We start from the raw sequence: 20,429 nt of genomic DNA, 5'->3' as shown, positions 1-20,429 counted from the left end.
CGGGAGAGGGTTTTTTCAGTTTAAATGACAGAACAAGAGCACTATTGGTCATATAATATTTGATATGGAGTATAAGTAGAATGAATGTATGTTGGATATTTGATACATATATTTTCTTCAAAGATAACCCGTATATATTATATAATTGTAGTCTGCAACTAAACAAACGAATTACTTAAGTGGGGGCATCTGCCCCAGTGAGCCTTCATTAGCTCCGTCCATGCATACCACCACTCACTTGTTCTCTCAACTTGTCAATCCGCCCCTAATTCTTTTTGTTCCACATAGATTTTTCAGCGTTCCATATACAAGTATATACACTATATGTTATTAATTAAGTAGAAAGATATTAAAAAAATTAAAAAATATTCTTCCCTTGTATAATAATTGTGACGTACTACTTCGTGTTCTAGGCATATACTAAAAAATCTCTCCAACCCCAGCCCTGACGGACCCCTCTCTCCATTTTATCTTCAGATTTTATGTTTTTCTTTTTGGTCACAAAATTTACCCTATCACAATGCGGGCACATAACTACTCATTACAAATATTTTTCTTCACTTATTTGTGAGAGTTCAGAAAAACACTATTCACTGTGATCTAGCAATATTTTTCTTCATTTATCAGTAAGAGTTCTTAAATTCAAAATTGCGAGATACATATGGTTAACTTTTCCATTTGGTAGAGAAAAACTTAAATAATGTTTGGGCCAGGGACTAAGAATCGATTCCGAATTAGTAAAAATCAAATCATAAAATGTAAATTAGAGAGGATTAGCATGCCCCTATGAACATTGCAAAAGTTGGCGAGAGAAAAATATCTGTAAATTGCTACTAAGAATTTGTCATTTGTAAATCTTGTTCAAATACTTTAAAATGCTCATGAAAGACATTACTAATCTATTTAATTTACATTTTAAGCTCCATCACTTACCAATTGAACTCAATTTCTTTGAATTTGGAAGTCTCCATCCAAACATAATCTAACGGCTCTCATCATGATCATCATCTTCGTTGATAGCCTCCATTTCCATTATCAAGCCTCTGGATTTTGAGCTCCCCATCGCCGTTGATCTCTTACTCTGTAAACGGTTCTCCCCGCCCAGTCTCCGTCGCTTCAACATTCGTAACCAATCGAACGCCTCCGTCTCATCACATCCCAAGTCCGCATTCTCTCGCATTCGCTTTGACACCGAAAATTCCTCCTCATTCTCCTCTTCTTCACTGCTTGAACAACTCGCCGCCGGTGGAGGATCCACCAACCACGAAACCACCTGTTAGGACTCTATTGAATTGTCACTGAGCATAATAAGGACATGTTGCGTGAGTTGGTTTTAGAATAGGAATGTAAATATTGTGTAAATATTAGAGTCCTTTATTAGGAAGGGTATTTCTTTTGTCCTTTTTTAGTTTACCTTGGAGAATAAGGATTGTATGTATTATATTCCCAATTATGCAATACATGAAAATTAAGCCGTAAAATTCTATTTGGTATCCAGAGCCTGTGTTGCCGAAACCCTAGTTTTTTTTTTTTTCCGCTGTGCTTGGTTGACTGTTTCTTCTGCAAAATCTTCTGCAGAAACCAGTGTTGCCGTGTGTGTGTAATCTTGCTGTGTGTGCAGCAGTGTGGGTGGTGCTGTGTTTTTTGGGTGACTTGTTTCTGCACGGTTTGTTGCATAATTGGTCAGGCCGTGTGTCTCCTTATTGTAGCACAGTTTGCTGCTGTGTGTGCCGTGTGTTTATTTATTGCAGCGCAGGTTCCTGCTGCTGCCGTGAGGTGTGTATTGCACAACAGTGCGTGCTGTGTTTTTCCCTTCTTCTTTGTAAGTCAAAATGGTGAATACGGGTTGGATTCTAGACTCGGGTGCAACCGATCATATGACTTTTGATAAGAATTTATTTACTAGTATGACAACTAGTTCACGGAAGTGTATTGCAACTGCTACCGGAACAACAACATCGGTTTTGGGGGCCGGCACTGTGCACCTCACGCCAGCCCTTTCCCTTCATCACTGCCTGCTTGTTCCTTTTTTGTCTCATAATTTGTTATCTATTCCTCAAGTTACTGAGCAATTAGATTGTGTTGTACTTATGTATCCACTGTTTTGTTTGCTTCAGGATATTCAGACCAAGGAGATAATTGGGCGTGGCACTAAGAGAGAGGGGTTATATTATGTGGATGATGTCGTTCCTGGCAGAGCTAATGCAGTTCGAGCATCCCGTACCAATAATTTACATGAAGTTTGGTTATTGCATCGTCGGTTAGGACATGCTTCGTTTGGGTATTTGAGGCGTATGTTGCCTAGTTTATTTCATGAAATAAAAGAATCAGACTTACATTGTGAGGTATGTATTCTCGCGAAGAGTCATCGCGTTTCGTTTCCTCCTAGTATGAATAAAAGATTGTTTCTTTTTGAACTTGTGCACTCTGATGTCTGGGGTCCCTCTCCTGTTAGTACTTTGTCTGGAATTAAATGGTTTGTTACCTTCGTTGATGATTGCACTCGTATGACTTGGATTTATGTGATGAAGAATAAAAGTGATGTGGGTATGGTGTTTCGATCATTCTCTCAAATGTTTGCAACACAATATTCCTCTATTATTAAGGTTCTCCGCTCTGATAATGGAGGTGAGTATATTGGTTCCGAGTTGTCCGGCTTTCTTCGGGATCAAGGAATTCTACATGAGACTACTTGCCCTCATACCCCACAACAAAATGGGGTTGCTGAAAGAAAGAACCGTCATATCCTGGAAACTGCTCGTGCCTTGCTCATTGGTGCATCTGTACCTAAACGGTTCTGGCCTGAAGCTGTCACCTATGCCGTGTATGTGATTAACCGTATGCCATCCCGGGTTATGGATTTTCGTACACCTCTCCAAGTATTGACAGAATTTGTTCCGGTAGTATCAACTAATACTCTTTCTCCTCGTGTGTTTGGGTGTGTAACCTATGTTCATATTCACAAGATTCATCGTAGTAAGCTCGATCCATGTGCTCACCGGTGTGTTTTTCTGGGCTTTGCTCCTCAACAGAAAGGGTATAAGTGCTACCACCCTGAAACTCGTCATATGTATGTAACTATGGATGTTACCTTTTCTGAATCTGAGGTCTTTTATGCTTCGACTCCATCACCTTCCGATCACCAGGGGGAGAATATGAGTGGTGATCTTGGGTGGTTGGAAATATGTAGCTCAGGGGGAGTATTTATTAACAAAAATAGCTGTGAAAGCTCTCAGCAAGAAACTGCTGAGAATGGAGATAGTGACTCTCGACAAGACACTGCCGAGAATGTGAGTGTCATTCAGCCAAGTAGCACCGAACCAGCTGAGTCTTCTCAACAACATATTGCCGAGTGTGATGCAGAGTGTCAGCAGGGAGTTGCCGAAACAGTTTCACCGCTCTAGCAACCATTAGCTATCGAACCCGCAACCCCCTCTCTCTCAAGCTCAATAGTGCCACCCAATATGTCTTCTCTGAATATTTCTGAGGTAAGTACTACTGATGCTCATGTAACTAATCCAGATAATGTTATAAGTACATATAAGTTGCCGCCAAGGCAAAATTGTGGTGTTCCTCCTGACAGGTTTTCTCCTGAAGGAAAAATGAAGTATCCAATAGCTAATTATGTGTCATGCTCAAACCTTGCTCCAGAACGTCAAGCCTGGGTAAACAATGTGGAAGCAACCCAAGCACCAACCCGAGTTGAGGAGGCCTTGAAGGATCCTAAATGGGCTGCTGCGATGGATGAGGAAATGATGGCACTACATAAGAATGATACATGGGAGGTAACGGAGCTACCTAAAGGAAAGAAACCAGTTGGGTGTAGATGGGTCTTTACGATCAAATACAAGGCAGACGGAACGGTAGACAGGTATAAAGCAAGGTTAGTAGCAAAAGGCTATACTTAAACTTATGGTGTTGATTATCAGGAGACATTTTCTCCAGTAGCGAAGATGAATACAGTACGAGTTCTGATTTCTTTAGCTGCAAATTTGAATTGGCCACTAAAACAGTTTGATGTGAAAAATGCTTTTCTTCATGGGCACTTGGAAGAAGAGGTATATATGGATTTTCCTCCGGGGTACGATGCTGGAGGGAAAACCGGAGTATGTAGGTTGCGAAAGTCACTCTACGGACTTAAGCAATCACCTCGTGCGTGGTTTGGTAGATTTACCCTAGTTATGAGACGAATTGGGTATTATCAAAGTCACTCGGATTATACATTATTTGTGAAACGGGGAAGTGGTAAAGTGACATCCTTAATTATTTATGTGGATCATATGATAATAACAGGTGATGATTCGGAAGAGATGATGAAGCTAGAACAAAACCTTGCCGCTGAGTTTGAGATGAAGAATTTGGGAGATTTGAAATATTTTCTTGGCGTGGAAGTTGCTCGGTCATCTAGAGGTATTTTCTTGTCTCAACGTAAATATGTTCTTGATTTGTTAAAGGAAACAGGTATGCTTGGGTGTAAACCTGTGGATACGCCTATTGTGGAGAAACATCACTTAGGGATTTATCCGGATCAAGAACCAGTGGATAAAGGCAGATATCAGAAACTGGTAGGAAGACTAATTTATTTAGCTCATACCCGTCCAGATATAGCCTATGCAGTAAGTGTGGTGAGTCAGTTTATGCACTCGCCAAGTGTGGATCATATGGCTGTTGTTATGCGTATCTTGGCGTATTTAAAGTCCGCCCCAGGGAAAGGAATCTTGTATAGAAATTCTGGTCATCTAAAAATTGAGGGGTTCACTGATGCTGATTGGGCCGGTGATGTGACTGATAGGCGTTCTACTTCTGGATATTTTACGTTCGTTGGTGGAAATTTGGTTACTTGGAGAAGTAAGAAACAGAATGTGGTGTCTAGGTCTTCTGCAGAGGCCGAATTCAGAGGTATGGCACATGGAGTGTGTGAAGTTCTTTGGTTACGTAAGTTGCTTTGGGGTCTTGGTTTCAAACCAAAGGAGGCTATAAAGTTGTATTGTGAAAATAAGTCGGCACGAGAAATTGCAGAGAACCCGGTACAACATGACAGAACGAAGCATGTGGAGGTTGATCGACATTTCATTAAGGAAAAGCTCGAGAAGAAGATTGTGTCAGTACCATTTGTGAACTCAGAAGAACAGCTTGCCGATATTCTCACTCATGCCGTGTGTAGAAGAGTTTTTGGTGACTCACTTGTCAAGTTGGGCATGTGTGACATCTATGCTCCAACTTGAGGGGGAGTGTTGCGTGAGTTGGTTTTAGAATAGGAATGTAAATATTGTGTAAATATTAGAGTCCTTTATTAGGAAGGGTATTTCTTTTGTCCTTTTTTAGTTTACCTTGGAGAACAAGGATTGTATGTATTATATTCCCAATTATGCAATACATGAAAATTAAGCCGTAAAATTCTATTGGACAATCATACGTGGATTGGTCAGATTCCTCAAATATATATATACATGTGTATGTTGTTTGTGATCCTTGTTGAAGACTAACCAGTTGTAGGTCTAACATTTGGTATCAGAGCAAGGTAGTCTACTTGGATTCAAAACTATTTTAGTCTAAACATATCACATATAACCCTAAGAACTTGCAGAACAAAGTTGAAGAATTTTAAGGAAACAAGACTTTGCACCGATGCACAATTGTTTAGAAGATCACATCAAAATGGGATTTTGTCAAGCATTGTTGCATGAATTAGGTTGCAGGATATTGTAATTCATTTATCATGACCTACATACTATTCTCTTCAAAAAGGGAGTATATGAATGGTTCAATTACTGAATTAGAGCATTGTGATTGATGGGTTCCCTCTGATATCACTGAATGGCGGCATAAGAGAAGTCGGAAGAGCGGCATCGGTTTAGTGTTGTTCGACCAGTTTGAGTTGTGGAAAATGCTAAACCTGATGGAACAACTTTCACAATGAGGTGCTGGAGCACGTGTTCTCGTTCATACAGATGGACCAGGATTGGAACTCGATCTCGACGGTGTGCAAGTTGTGGTACGAGATTGAACGGTGGTGCAAGATGTGATTTTTAGCGGGAATTGCTACGATGTCATCCCTAGGATGGTGATCAGGTGGTTCCTGAACGTTCGATCCATCGGGCTCAAGGGAAGGCCTCACTTCGCGGACTTCAATATGGTCCCCGAAGGCTGGCGTGGTATGTGTACCCCTGGATTGCTGCCATTACTATCAATTGCAGGTAAAAATGTTACTATGAATTCATTATATGGCAATGATGTTTAATTGATATACATGTTGCAACCAATATGCATAAAGCTGTAATGAATCTTAATTTTCTCCGAAAAGACCTATTCTTTTAATTCACCATGCTATCAAACGCATGCTCAACCTTGAACATTATTACAAATGGTATATGTAGTATATGAACAGAGACTTGATTCATGTTGTATCTTGATTTATGATGCAATTAGCCTGCTTGAGATTCATAAAGAGTATTGATCTGAAGTCATTCAAATCACATTATAAATTGACCTTGGGTTTCTAGTCTTCGATTTTAACAATTCCTGTGCAAAAAGTTTCTCAGGCGCCATAGTTGAATGGCAAGATGATAAAAATTATTCATCTCGGCATTTATTGAAACTAACATTTTGCAGGAGCAACAACCATAATGAGTTATTCTTGAACAAATGTTGATATAATTTTTCAATAAAGTGACATTATAAGGAAATTTTGGTCAAAGAAACTATATATAAACATATATGTGTATGTTTATGATCACCAATTTATACTGAGTATTTATTCTTATCAAAAGAAAAGAACTTTGTGTGGTTCAAATCGTTATTCAGTATATTGTACTTTGTAAAATCTTAAGTGGATTGTTCCTTTGCTTAATGTTTCTTGGATTCTTCAGATGGTTGGAAGCATAACAATAACGTTTTAGATTTGGTACAACAGTGAAAAGACTTTGGGTAATGGATTATGTAGATCGTGTGTTTTTTTTTTAATTCATAACATGTCAATATTCTTTTCCAAAGAGAGGAATATATGAATGGTTTGAGATTTATTCAGATATAACATTTTTGAGAGAATTAAGTTGACTGTTTTCTTGTCCAAAACTTGAAATTTTGGTTGTTTTCTTAATCTTTTACATGACTGCTATACAATAATGTTACATAATCTATTTTCCAAATGTGGTTGTTTACGTTTCTTGCCCAAAGGCGTAACATAAACATGTATGAATGATGGAAGTGAAATATTTGTCTATAAAGAAAAAGGTGAAGGCAGCAATGATGTCTATAGAACACATGGACACCACTTTAATGTTGGCTGACCCTCTTACAAAACCTCTGGCAGTGGGAGTTTTCAAGAATCATGTGGCAAACATGGGCGTGGTTGAATCTTTTGATTCAACTACTGTGTGGAAGTAGGAGTTATCTTTCATTTTATTTCATCTTTTGTTAAAAATAAAGCTTGAACTCATGTACTCTTGAGTTTTACCATGTTAATGGTTGAAGTTTTATTTCAGCTATTGTGTATATGTACAAATATATGTAAGCAATATATTGAAATGTTGTGGACTGATGAAAGATTCAGACTAAATGTGCTTGGTATCGTAAGCATTCCATTAGAGCTAAACAAAAGCTTGACAATGGTGGACTGGTCTGATCAATGGGAGCTTGGAAACAAAGCTTTGAATTTGTTTCAGTATTTGTATCATGCATAAGTTATTTTGGGTGATGTGATCTTAGGGTGCTTGTACGAATTGATGTACAAGATTTTCTAAGGTTCATTTGGCAGATATGCAAAGGGATTGATGGTTGTGTTGACAAAAGTGATCACTATGGGATTAATTTGATTCAATATGTTGATTAAGGATATGATCAGTGATAACTCAAGTGGGAGAATGTTAGGACTCTATTGAATTGTCACTAAGCATAATAAGGACAATCATACGTGGAATTAATTAATTAAAGTCAAAACCATTTAAGGGATAAAATCCCTTGTTTGTAGGACACTAAATACTTGCTTCAATTGTGGTTTAACAACTGACAAACGCGGAGGTTTTTAGGCTTTGACAATCCCACGATAGTTGGGATGCAGTTGGGTTACAAGTCTATATAGGAGGTGTCCCTACTCACGGGAAGATTACGTCAAAACAAGATCTAGAACCATCGTTAGGGTTTTGATATTAGGTTCCTCAGATTCCTCAAATATATACATATATATATATATATGTATGTTGTTTGTGATCCTTGTTGAAGACTAACCAATTGTAGGTCTAACACCACCTGGTTTTCATCCTCATCACTCTCGTCACAATCATCACCGTCATCCTTCTCCTCTTCACCATCAACGCCCTCATTCTCTGCTTCGCTTTCTTAAACCAGCGCGCATTGCTCGAACTTACTCTCGCGGTGTTCAATGGAAATCTCGCAGACCGAGACGGTGGGCGTGAGCTTGGGACCTGACCCTGTCCACGGCGTCAGCGACTGGCATCTGCGGCAAATGAGGCTTCTCTGGTGCTTCACCACTAGAAAGTTAGCTTCGTGAACTTTCTTGTCGTAGTCCCAACACAACCTCGCTTGGTCCGGCTCACAGTGAACCCGCGCCCAGACTCCGCAAAGCTCACAGTCTCTCACCTTCCTCCGCCTCTCATTTTCTTGCACCCTCTGTCTCAGCACACCAATATATGTGCGAATTGCGCACTCTCAGCCTTTAATATAAAAAACGAAAGTAGTCCGGGGGCATTTTCATCAATACAAGATTTAATATCTTTACCAGTTCCTTTGAAGTTGTTAGCTTCTTCTCTACGACATCAGCGGCTGCGGTTAAGAGCAACTCTAGCGTTGCAAAGGCCCCTAGGGCAACTCATTATTGAATTTGAACAGTAACTGCCTTTAATGAATAATAACTGTTTTTTACATCTCCATCCTTAAACTGAATAGCCATGACAATACAACAACAACAAAGCCTTTTCCCACTAAGTGGGGTCGGCTATATGAATCCTAGAACGCCATTGCGCTCGGTTTTGTGTCATGTCCTCCGTTAGATCCAAGTACTCTAAGCCTTTTCTTAGAGTCTCTTCTAAAGTTTTCCTAGGTCTTCCTCTACCCCTTCGGCCCTGAACCTCTGTCCCGTAGTCACATCTTCGAACCGGAGCGTCAGTCGGCCTTCTTTGCACATGTCCAAATCACCGGAACCGATTTTCTCTCATCTTTCCTTCAATTTCGGCTACTCCTACTTTACCTCGGATATCCTCATTCTCAATCTTATCCTTTCTCGTGTGCCCACACATCCCACGAAGCATCCTCATCTCTGCTACACCCATTTTGTGTACGTGTTGATGTTTCACCGCCCAACATTCTGTGCCATACAACATCGCTGGCCTTATTGCCGTCTTATAAAATTTTCCCTTGAGCTTCAGTGGCCTACGACGGTCACACAACATGCTGGATGCACTCTTACACTTCATCCATCCAGCTCGTATTCTATGGTTGAGATCTCCATCTAATTCTCCGTTCTCTTGTAAGATAGATCCTAGGTAGCGAAAACGGTCGCTTTTTGTGATCTTCGCTAAATTGCTCCGGTCATTAGTGTGGATAAGTATATAAATGGATAGAGATAGGAAAGCAAACACAAGATGTACGTGGTTCACCCAGATTGGCTACGTCCACGGAATAGAAGAGTTCTCATTAATTGTGAAGGGTTTACACAAGTACATAGGTTCAAGCTCTCCTTTAGTGAGTACAAGTGAATGATTTAGTACAAATGACATTAGAGTACAAATGACATTAGGAAATATTGTGGGAGAATGATCTCGTAATCACGAAACTTCTAAGTATCGGAGTGTGGTATCATCTTGACTTGCCTTATCTGTCTCATAGGTAGATGTGGCAGCTTCTCTGGAAGTACTCTTCCTCCATCCAGGGGTGGTATCTTTAACTGGTGGAGATGCACAAGGTAATGTATCAATTTCACTTGAAGCTTACTTGTAGTTTCAGGCTTGGTCAAGCGCGATACAAACCATGTAGTAGGAGTCCCCCAAGTCGCCGAGCTAGGGGATTTGCTGAAAGAGGTGACAGACAAGGTAAGCAATCAGAGCTCCGGCTGATTGTTCACCTTCTCCCCATCTTGCAGCAGCATGAAGGATAAAGAGAAGAAAAATGAGAAGAGATGATATGGGATACTTTTGCTTTTGAAGAAGTAACTTTCCACAGGCTTATTCTTGAACTGAGCTGGAGGGTTTTCTGGTTTCCTCCAGAGTATAAGGCCGACTGAAGAATTTGAGGGTCAAAACAAGTCCATCAAATCTAGAGTACGTTCGACCCTGCTGATATGGGATACTTTTGCTTTTGACAGAGTAATGGATGGATCGGCACGTGTGCTGTTACGCTTGTCTCCACATGCTTCCTTGTATCCTTCGCACTTGCCCTATCTGTTCCTCAAGCAGATGCGGTATCTTCCCTGGCAACATAAGATGTTGAAGATGAGTACTCGAGAGCAATGCCAGGTAAGTAATCAGGTAAGGGGTTCCAGGCTGTCAGTTCCTGGCTGGGAGCTTGATTTCAAGTGCTGACTGATTGCTCTCTTTCTCCTTATCTTGCAGGTAAAAACAAGACCAAAGGAAAAGACAGGGAAAAAGCATGATATGGGATACTCTTGCTTTTAACCCTGATGATATGAGATATTCTTGCTCTAGTATAGCTTGTTTGCAGAGGTATTATCGGGGGGAAAGAAGCCTGAATATTTCGAAAGGCTTCGTTGGGAGTGCCCTCTCAGATATGAGGAAGGGTTGAGCATTTTTGCAGGTCTGCCTGTCCATTGGGGATGGAGGTCGACATATATAGGAGTCTCCCTAACAACAAGTAGTAATGCTATTCCTTTACCCTGCTTGGTCATAGCACGGTAGTGGGAGCTGCCAGCTTCACATGTTTTAACTCTGTCAGAGCACTTTGAAAAAGTGGTATGTGGTATCTGGCTCTCGAGATTCGGAGAACGATGCTTCTTCGATTTTTGAGAAAGCAATCATGGTGGGGGTCTGGCTCTCGAGATTCGGGGAGCAGTGTCTCTTCGATTTTTGAGAAAGTAATCATGTTGGGAGTCTGGCTCTCGAGATTCGGAAGGCGGTGCCTCTTCGATTTTGGAGTAAGCAATCTTGTTGGGAGTGTTTTCTCGGATGTGAGTAAAGGTTGGGCATGTTTGCTAGTCTACCTTGCCACGAAGCACGGAGGTTGACACACAGGGACTTTCCAATTATCCAGCAGTGGTACTGTTCCTTTACCCTTGTGGGTAATAATATGGTAGCTAGACCTTCAAAATTTATGTTTCTAAACTTTGTTAGTGCTGTTTCTTTGCTATTCTTTTACCTTTCTTGGTCAGAGCGATGTAGTGGGAGCTGTAAGCTTCACGTGCTCAACTTTGGCAGAGACTTTGACAAAGTTATCTGTGGTACCCATGAGCTATTGTTGCGTGTGGGAAGTGGGTGATTGAACAGTAAGATTCATGTGCTTTCTACTTCACCAGAAGTCTTCGACAGAATGCCCATAATTTCCGCAAAGCTGAGTGTGCGTGTGACAGGTGCTGACAAGGCTAGAAAAGAAGGTGCCTCTTCGATTTCTGAGATCGGCCCTCGTGGTCTCTGAGCAGCCCAGCTTTTGAGAAAGCGAGCGCCTCTTCGATTGATTCGGAGAACGATGCCTCTTCGATTTTTGAGAAAGCAATCATGCTGGGGGTCTGGCTCTCGAGATTCGGGGAGCAGTGTCTCTTCGATTTTTGAGAAAGTAATCATGTTGGGAGTCTGGCTCTCGAGATTCGGAGGGCGGTGCCTCTTCGATTTTGGAGCAAGCAATCTTGTTGGGAGTGTTTTCTCGAATGTGAGTAAAGGTTGGGCATGTTTGCTAGTCTACCTTGCCACGAAGCACAGAGGTTGACACACAGGGACTTTCCAATTATCCAGCAATGGTACTGTTCCTTTACCTTTTCTTTGATTTTTGAGAAAGTAGTCATGTTGGGAGTCTGGCTCTCGAGATTCGGAGGACGGTGCCTCTTCGATTTTGGAGCAAGCAATCTTATTGGGAGTGTTTTCTCGAATGTGAGTAAAGGTTGGGCATGTTTGCTAGTCTACCTTGCCACGAAGCACGGAGGTTGACACACAGGGACTTTCCAATTATCCAACAGTGGTACTGTTCCTTTACCCTTGTGGGTAATAATATGGTAGCTAGACCTTCAAAATTTATGGGTCTAAACTTTGTTAGTGCTGTTTCTTTGCTATTCTTTTACCCTTCTTGGTCAGAGCGATGTAGTGGGAGCTGCAAGCTTCACGTGCTCAATTTTGGCAGAGAACTTTGGCAAAGTTATCTGTGGTACCCATGAGCTATTACTGCGTGTGGGAAGTGGGTGATTGGACAGTAAGATTCATGTGTTTTCTACTTCCCCAGAAGTCTTCGACAGAATACCCATAATTTCCGCAAAGCTGAGTGTGTGTGTGACAGGTGCTGACAAGGCTGGAAAAGTAGGTGCCTCTTCGATTTCTAAGATCGGCCCTCGTGGTCTCTGAGGAGCCCAGCTTTTGAGGAAGCGAGCGCCTCTTCGATTTCTGAGATCGGCTTTCGTGGTCTTTGAGCAGCCCAACTTTTGAGAAAGCAAACACCTCTTCGATTTATGAGATCAACCCTCGTGGTCTCTAAGCAGCCCAGCTTTTGAGAAAGCAAACGCCTCTTCGATTTCTGAGCAGGCGCCTCTTCGATGTCTAAAGCTCCGTCGAGTGCAGCTTTTTATAGGGGCTGGCATTAAGTTCCAAAGCACACTTGAATCTCCACCAGTAGAAGCTCCATTCTTGCACTTCTAAGATCTTGATTTGTCCGACCTCTTCTCTCTTCAATACCTTTGAAAATGTCTGGCCCCTCCGACCGTCGTTTTGACTTGAACCTTGTTGAAGAGGCAGCCCCGCCTTCTCCAGACAACATATGGCGCCCATCCTTCGTCTCCCCTACTGGTCCTCTTACCGTTGGGGATTCCGTGATGAAGAATGATATGACCGCTGCGGTGGTGGCCAGGAACCTTCTCACTCCCAAAGATAACAGACTACTTTCCAAACGGTCTGATGAGTTAGCTGTTAAGGATTCACTGGCTCTCAGTGTTCAGTGTGCAGGTTCTGTGTCTAATATGGCCCAACGCCTATTTGCTCGAACCCGCCAAGTTGAATCATTGGCGGCCGAAGTGATGAGTCTCAAACAGGAGATTAGAGGGCTCAAGCATGAGAATAAACAGTTGCACCGGCTCGCACATGACTATGCTACAAACATGAAGAGGAAGCTTGACCAGATGAAGGAAACTGATGGTCAGGTTTTACTTGATCATCAGAGATTTGTGGGTTTGTTCCAAAGGCATTTATTGCCTTCGTCTTCTGGGGCTGTACCGCGTAATGAAGCTCCAAATGATCAACCTCTGATGCCTCCTCCGTCTAGGGTTCTGTCCAGTACTGAGGCTCCGAATGATCCCCCTCCGATGCCTTCTCTTTCCGGGGCTCTACCGACTGCTGAGACTTCTCCTAAGCAACCTTTGTGAAGGCTCCATCTTGTTTGTTTATTTTGACTCATGTATATGTACATATTTGTAGCTTATCGGGGATATCAATAAATAAGTTTTCCTTCATTTCAACGTATTGTGTTAAATACACCAAAGCCTTCTTCGCTAAGTTCTTTGAATTTTCTTTTGTTGAAGCTTGTATGTTGAAGCTTTCTGAGTGGAGCATGTAGGTTGGGGTAGTGTTCCCTTAATTTTTCGAGTGAGGAAAACTTCTCGGTTGGAGACTTGGAAAATCTAAGTCACTGAGTGGGATCGGCTATATGAATCTTAGAACGCCATTGTGCTCGGTCCTGTGTCATGTCCTTCGTTAGATCCAAGTACTCTAAGTCTTTTCTTAGAGTCTCTTCCAAAGTTTTCCTAGGTCTTCCTCTACCCCTTCGGCCCTGAACCTCTGTCCCATAGTCGCATCTTCTAATCGGAGCGTCAGTAGGCCTTCTTTGCACATGTCCAAACCACCGTAACCGATTTTCTCTCATCTTTCCTTCAATTTCGGCTACTCCTACTTTACCCCGGATATCCTCATTCCTAATCTTATCCTTTCTCGTGTGCCCACACATCCAACGAAGCATCCTCATCTCCGCTACACCCATTTTGTGTACGTGTTGATGCTTCACCGCCCAACATTCTGTGCCATACAGCATCGCCGGCCTTATTGCCGTCCTATAAAATTTTCCCTTGAGCTTCAGTGGCATACGGCGGTCACACAACACGCCAGATGCACTCTTCCACTTCATCCATCCAGCTTGTATTCTATGGTTGAGATCTCCATCTAATTCTCCGTTCTTTTGCAAGATAGATCCTAGGTAACGAAAACGGTCGCTCTTTGGTATTTCTTGATCTCCGATCCTCACCCCTAACTCGTTTTGGCCTCCATCTGCACTGAACTTGCACTCCATATATTCTGTCTTTGATCGGCTTAGGCGAAGACCTTTAGATTCCAACACTTCTCTCCAAAGGTTAAGCTTTGCATTTACCCCTTCCTGAGTTTCATCTATCAACACTATATCGTCTGCGAAAAGCATACACCAAGGAATATCATCTTGAATATGTCCTGTTAACTCATCCATTACCAACGCAAAAAGGTAAGGACTTAAGGATGAGCCTTGATGTAATCCTACAGTTATGGGAAAGCTTTCGGTTTGTCCTTCATGAGTTCTTACGGCAGTCTTTGCTCCTTCATACATATCCTTTATAGCTTGGATATATGCTACTCGTACTCCTTTCTTCTCTAAGATCCTCCAAAGAATGTCTCTTGGGACCCTATCATACGCTTTTTCCAAATCTATAAAGACCATGTGTAAATCCTTTTTCCCATCTCTATATCTTTCCATCAATCTTCGTAAGAGATAGATTGCCTCCATGGTTGAGCGCCCTGGCATGAACCCGAATTGGTTGTCCGAAACCCGTGTCTCTTGCCTCAATCTATGCTCAATGACTCTCTCCCAGAGCTTCATTGTATGACTCATTAACTTAATACCCCTATAGTTCATGCAATTTTGTACGTCGCCCTTATTCTTGTAGATAGGCACCAAAGTGCTCGTTCGCCACTCATTTGGCATCTTCTTCGTTTTCAAAATCCTATTGAAAAGGTCAGTGAGCCATGTTATACCTGTCTCTCCCAAAACTTTCCACACTTCGATTGGTATATCGTCTGGGCCTATTGCTTTTCTATGCTTCATCTTCTTCAAAGCTACAACCACTTCTTCCTTCCGGATTCGACGATAAAAAGAGTAGTTTCTACACTCTTCTGAGTTACTCAACTCCCCTAAAGAAGCACTCCTTTCATGTCCTTCATTGAAAAGATTATGAAAATAACCTCTCCATCTGTCTTTAACCGCGTTCTCTGTAGCAAGAACCTTTCCATCCTCATCCTTGATGCACCTCACTTGGTTTAGGTCCCTTGTCTTCTTTTCCCTTGCTCTAGCTAGTTTATAGATATCCAACTCTCCTTCTTTGGTATCTAGTCGTTTATACATATCGTCGTAAGCCGCTAACTTAGCTTCTCTGACCGCTTTCTTCGCCTCTTGCTTCGCTTTTCTATACCTTTCACCATTTTCATCGGTCCTCTCCTTGTATAAGGCTTTACAACATTCCTTCTTAGCCTTCACCTTTATTTGTACCTCCTCATTCCACCACCAAGATTCCTTTTGGTGGGGGCAAAGCCCTTGGACTCTCCTAATACCTCTTTTGCTACTTTTCGGATACAACTAGCCATGGAATCCCACATTTGGCTAGCTTCCCCCTCTCTATCCCACACACATTGGGTGATTACCTTCTCTTTGAAAATGGCTTGTTTTTCTTCTTTTAGATTCCACCATCTAGTCCTTGGGCACTTCCAAGTCTTGTTCTTTTGTCTCCCTCTTTTGATATGTACATCCATCACCAACAAGCGATGTTGATTAGCCACGCTCTCTCCTGGTATAACTTTGCAATCCTTACAAGTTATACGATCCCCTTTCCTCATTAGAAGAAAATCTATTTGTGTTTTTGACGACCCACTCTTGTAGGTGATCACATGTTCTTCTCTCTTCTTAAAGAAGGTGTTGGCTAAGAAGAGATCATATGCCATTGCAAAATCCAAGATAGCTTCCCCATCCTCGTTTCTCTCCCCAAAACCATGGCCACCATGAAAACCTCCATAGTTGCCTGTCTCCCTGCCCACGTGTCCATTTAGATCTCCTCCTATAAATAACTTCTCCGTCTGAGCAATTCCTTGCACCAAGTCTCCAAGGTCTTCCCAAAATTTCTCCTTCGAACTCGTATCCAACCCTACTTGAGGTGCGTACGCACTAATCACATTGATAAGTTCTTGTCCTATTACAATCTTGATTGCCATGATTCTATCTCCTACCCTCTTGACATCTACAACATCTTGTGTCAAGGTCTTGTCCACGATGATGCCAACACCGTTTCTCGTTCTATTTGTGCCCGAATACCAAAGTTTAAACCCTGAGTTTTCTAGATCCTTTGCCTTACTACCAACCCACTTAGTTTCTTGTAGGCACATAATATTTATCCTTCTCCTCACCATAACTTCCACTACTTCCATAGATTTTCCCGTTAAGGTTCCTATATTCCACGTTCCTAAACGCATTTTGCTCTCTTGAACTCTACCCTTCTGTCCTAGCTTCTTCACCCTCCCCCGTCTAATAGGATCAAAGTACTTCTTTTGTGTGTCCCGTGTAAAGTTGATAGGAGCATATGCTCCCAAACAACTTTGAGTGGAGTCGTTCGAAAAGAAGTTTCTACGGCCCCCTTGCTCATTTAACACTGCATCCGGGTGCCGATGGAGATACAGCGACCCTTGCTCACTTATCACTGTGCTCGGGCCACACAGCGCGCCACTTACGGGTGACGCCCTAGCTTTAGCGCGATTTTGTTCTGGATTCATTTTCATAAGGATTCGACGTGATCATGGAGTGCCGGCTGTCGACTACCTGACGCCCTCCCCCTCCTCCTTTATCCGGGCTTGGGACCGGCAATGTAAAATTACATAGGCGGAGTTGAATAGCCATGACAATAAGTAATAAAATATTAGTATTTTTTATTTTATAAAATAATAAAAAATATTTTTATTTCAAATTTCGGATATGATTTTTAGTCGGTCTAATTGTACCACATTTCATTAAATAAGAAATTACAATCCAAAGTATTTGAGAAAATATAAAATTGTGGTGTAAGGTGGAAGATAGTGATAAAATATTTATAGAAAAATTAAATCTTTTATTTTTATTTTTTATTAATTGTTTACATTTAAAAAAATTATTAATTTTTTTTATTAATTTATATATTTTTATATTAATTTTATAATGTGGCTGACGTTAGGATCATGTGGCCTCAGGCTCTCTGGCCACCAATTCAAGTCGGACCTCTCACTCGGGCCTCCCCAGAGCCCCATTTCCCGCATGGGCTGGAGCAGATTGCTGGGGCTATTGGGTCATTTTTGTCGCCGATCCATCAAGCTCCAGCTCCAGCTGGAGTTGCTCTAAGCTGTTCTCTCCTACGTTGAGGTCCACCTTAACGCACGTGACACTTCCATTCTATTTGTGATAATAATAATAATTTGTGTTAGCAGATAGGATGACATTATTGGTTTGGTTTGTCTGAAATATGGTTAAAAAATAAGGAAAACTAATGAAAAGGGCTTGAAAACTTTGAGTTTTAATGATAAGGACAAAATAAAGGGTAAAGTGAATAGTACCAGGATTGACTTTTTAGTGTAAAAATGTGGTTTTTCGTTAAAGTGAACAGTACCGGGTGCTTTTAATTAAAGTTCCCTAAAAAATATTGAGACAAATATTAGGCCCATCAATTCTGGCCAAGGGAATGGTTTGAGTGTGGGTCTTTGGCCATGTGATTAATTTTTATTTATTTAGTTTAAAAATTTAATCACGTTAGCATTACCTTAAGATTACATATAACGAGTTAATGACATCAACAAATCCTATTAAACAATACCCATACTAATTTAGGGATCATTTGAATGATGGTTATGAATTAAAAGTGGTTTCTAATTTTTACTTTAAAAATTAATCCTTTGGCAAGAAGCACCTGAAGTGGTTTTTCGAGAAGCGCTTACACTATGTTTGGATGAAAAAATTTAAGATTACTAAGGAATTTCAAAATGATGGAAATTGAAATGATGGGATTTTATTTTCTAGAATTTGTGAATTTTCTTGTTTGGTTAACCTAAAAGAATAATGGAATTGAATACGGAATTTGTTATTTTTAAACTCTCAATCATAGAAATTGAGAAATGACATCTATTTATATAGAATTTAAACTTGGAAATTGGAGGTCCCAAATTCCAAGTTTTTTTCCATGCGGAAATTATAAATTTCTATGATTATGAATCCAAATAAGGGAATTGGTGCATGTCAATTTATAACTTTTACTCAAATTTCAAGTTTAATTCTCTCATTCAAACATAGTGTTAGAGTATTTCAATAGGGGTTTTATCCTCTTTGAGGCTACTACATTGATGGTGTGTTTACATATAGGGAATGGATATGGCGAAATGGGAGTCATTCCCCATTCCTGATTACTCTTCTGTTTACTAACTTAAGCGGAATGCACAATTCTATGGACCCATGTAAAATCAGGATTTCAATTCTTGATATTTTCAGAATTGGATTACCTAAAAGAAGGTAGTATTTGGATTACTGGGATAAGGCTCCATCCGGAATCAAATTTTCCTTCCCAAAATACCCTGCACCTTCAGTACTCATTTCCATTTTCTCGTTGTCCTCCGCCATCCTCTCCACCAGCCCTCTGCTCCTTCGCCACCTCATCTTGCTCCACCACTTCAAAATCCCCAACACATTTCGTTCTTCCCACATTTTCTTAGCAACCAAACAATAGAAATCGAAACCAATTCATGAAATTCCAACACCCAATTCAAACACCAAATAGTTTCATGATTCAGAGCTCGGATTAATACCCAAACTACATTATTCAGCAATCCAAACAGAGTCTAAGTAAGAAAATCCAGAAGCAATCAAGGCCACATATTGCAGATTACCTCTATGAACTGCTTGGCCGCCGCCACCTTCTCCATTGTCAAGCTCAACCCCAACACCTCCTCCTCCTACTTCCCCCAATCCTCCATTCTTTCTTTCTCTTCACTCTCACAGTATCGTCTCTTCGATTTGGGGCTGATCTGCTATTCAACCCAACAAGCCCATCGCTCCCTGCGTTTCACCTCCACCTCCCCGTGTAGCCATGCCTTACTCCCATGCCACTGCCTCACAAAACCCAACCATATATCCCCCAAATCGGATTCAAGAATTTATCACCAAACCCCAGATAATAAACCCACAGATCCCGTGAAGAAATCACTTGAAACCCAGAATCTTGAAATTGAAATACTTGGCAGGGAGGAGAGGTGGTGTTTATGGGGTAGAGTGAGTGGGAAAGATGAAAGCGAGGGGAATAAAGGAGGGAGGAGTTCTTATTTTCTGCTGGGGAAGTCTGATAGATGAAGGTATACAATAATGACATTTTGTGAAAATGTTATTAAAAACATATGGGAAATAAATGAAACAAAAAGAATAAGGGCATTTTAGTAATCACATTGATTTCTATTCCGATTCAGGTGAATTAGTAAACAACTTGTATAAATTTCGTTTCATTTTTACTTCGATTCTAGAACATTTAAGTAAATAGCTTTAACATGAATCCGATTCTGACTCCTCCTCAATCCAATTCCTCCTCAATTCAATTCCTCATCAATCCAATTCCTCCATTTTGATTACGGTTACGTAAACAAGCCTTGATAGCTCTAGTGAAAATTTTCATTCCTAACGGACTAGAAAATGAGGCTACATTCACCATATGGGTTAGTAACTTCATTCCTTGGGTAGCAAAACATTAAGCACCATCTAGTCCCAAAAAGCAAGGGGACCCACACCAAATTGATGACCCAATATTTTTTTTATAGTTTAAAAATGGGTGGGCCCCATTTCAAATTCCAAAACATGATTTTAATGGTTTATTTTTCAAATTTTTAATGATTTTAAGGGTTTATTTTTCAACGGATTGTTCAAGAAAACATAAACGACTCATATGTCATTGATTAAGAAAAAAATGTTGTGCTTTGTGTTTAATTTTCTAAATCGAAAAGTTCACAAAAGAAAGTGATGAAATAACATTGGTAGTATAGAGACCTAAACCGAAAACATAAGCAAACAACATACTTAGATTGTAAGGCCATTACAATTTTGTAATTTGAAAGCTTAACAAGCAAGGGGACCTAAGATAATCAACGGATGACATAAGACAAGATTGAGATGAGATAAATCCAATTGACCTGTTTGGTTTTGGAGAATGTGCCAATCACAAAAATAAACTAACGGATGAAATTGAGATAAGATAATCCAATACA

At 40.8% G+C, this 20,429-nt stretch overlaps 1 pseudogene; it reads right to left on the bottom strand.

Moving 5' to 3' along the window:
• Positions 1 to 982: 982 nt before the first annotated feature.
• LOC126617136 (zinc finger protein CONSTANS-LIKE 14-like) lies at positions 983 to 19,103 on the bottom strand (annotated as a pseudogene).
• Between the last annotated feature and the right edge of the window lie 1,326 nt (positions 19,104 to 20,429).

Source organism: Malus sylvestris, chromosome 3 (genome assembly GCF_916048215.2).
Source record: "Malus sylvestris chromosome 3, drMalSylv7.2, whole genome shotgun sequence".
Lineage (NCBI taxonomy): Eukaryota > Viridiplantae > Streptophyta > Magnoliopsida > Rosales > Rosaceae > Malus > Malus sylvestris.
The sequence above is the reverse complement of the archived record's forward strand: the minus strand, read 5'-3'. Positions and strand labels throughout refer to the sequence as shown.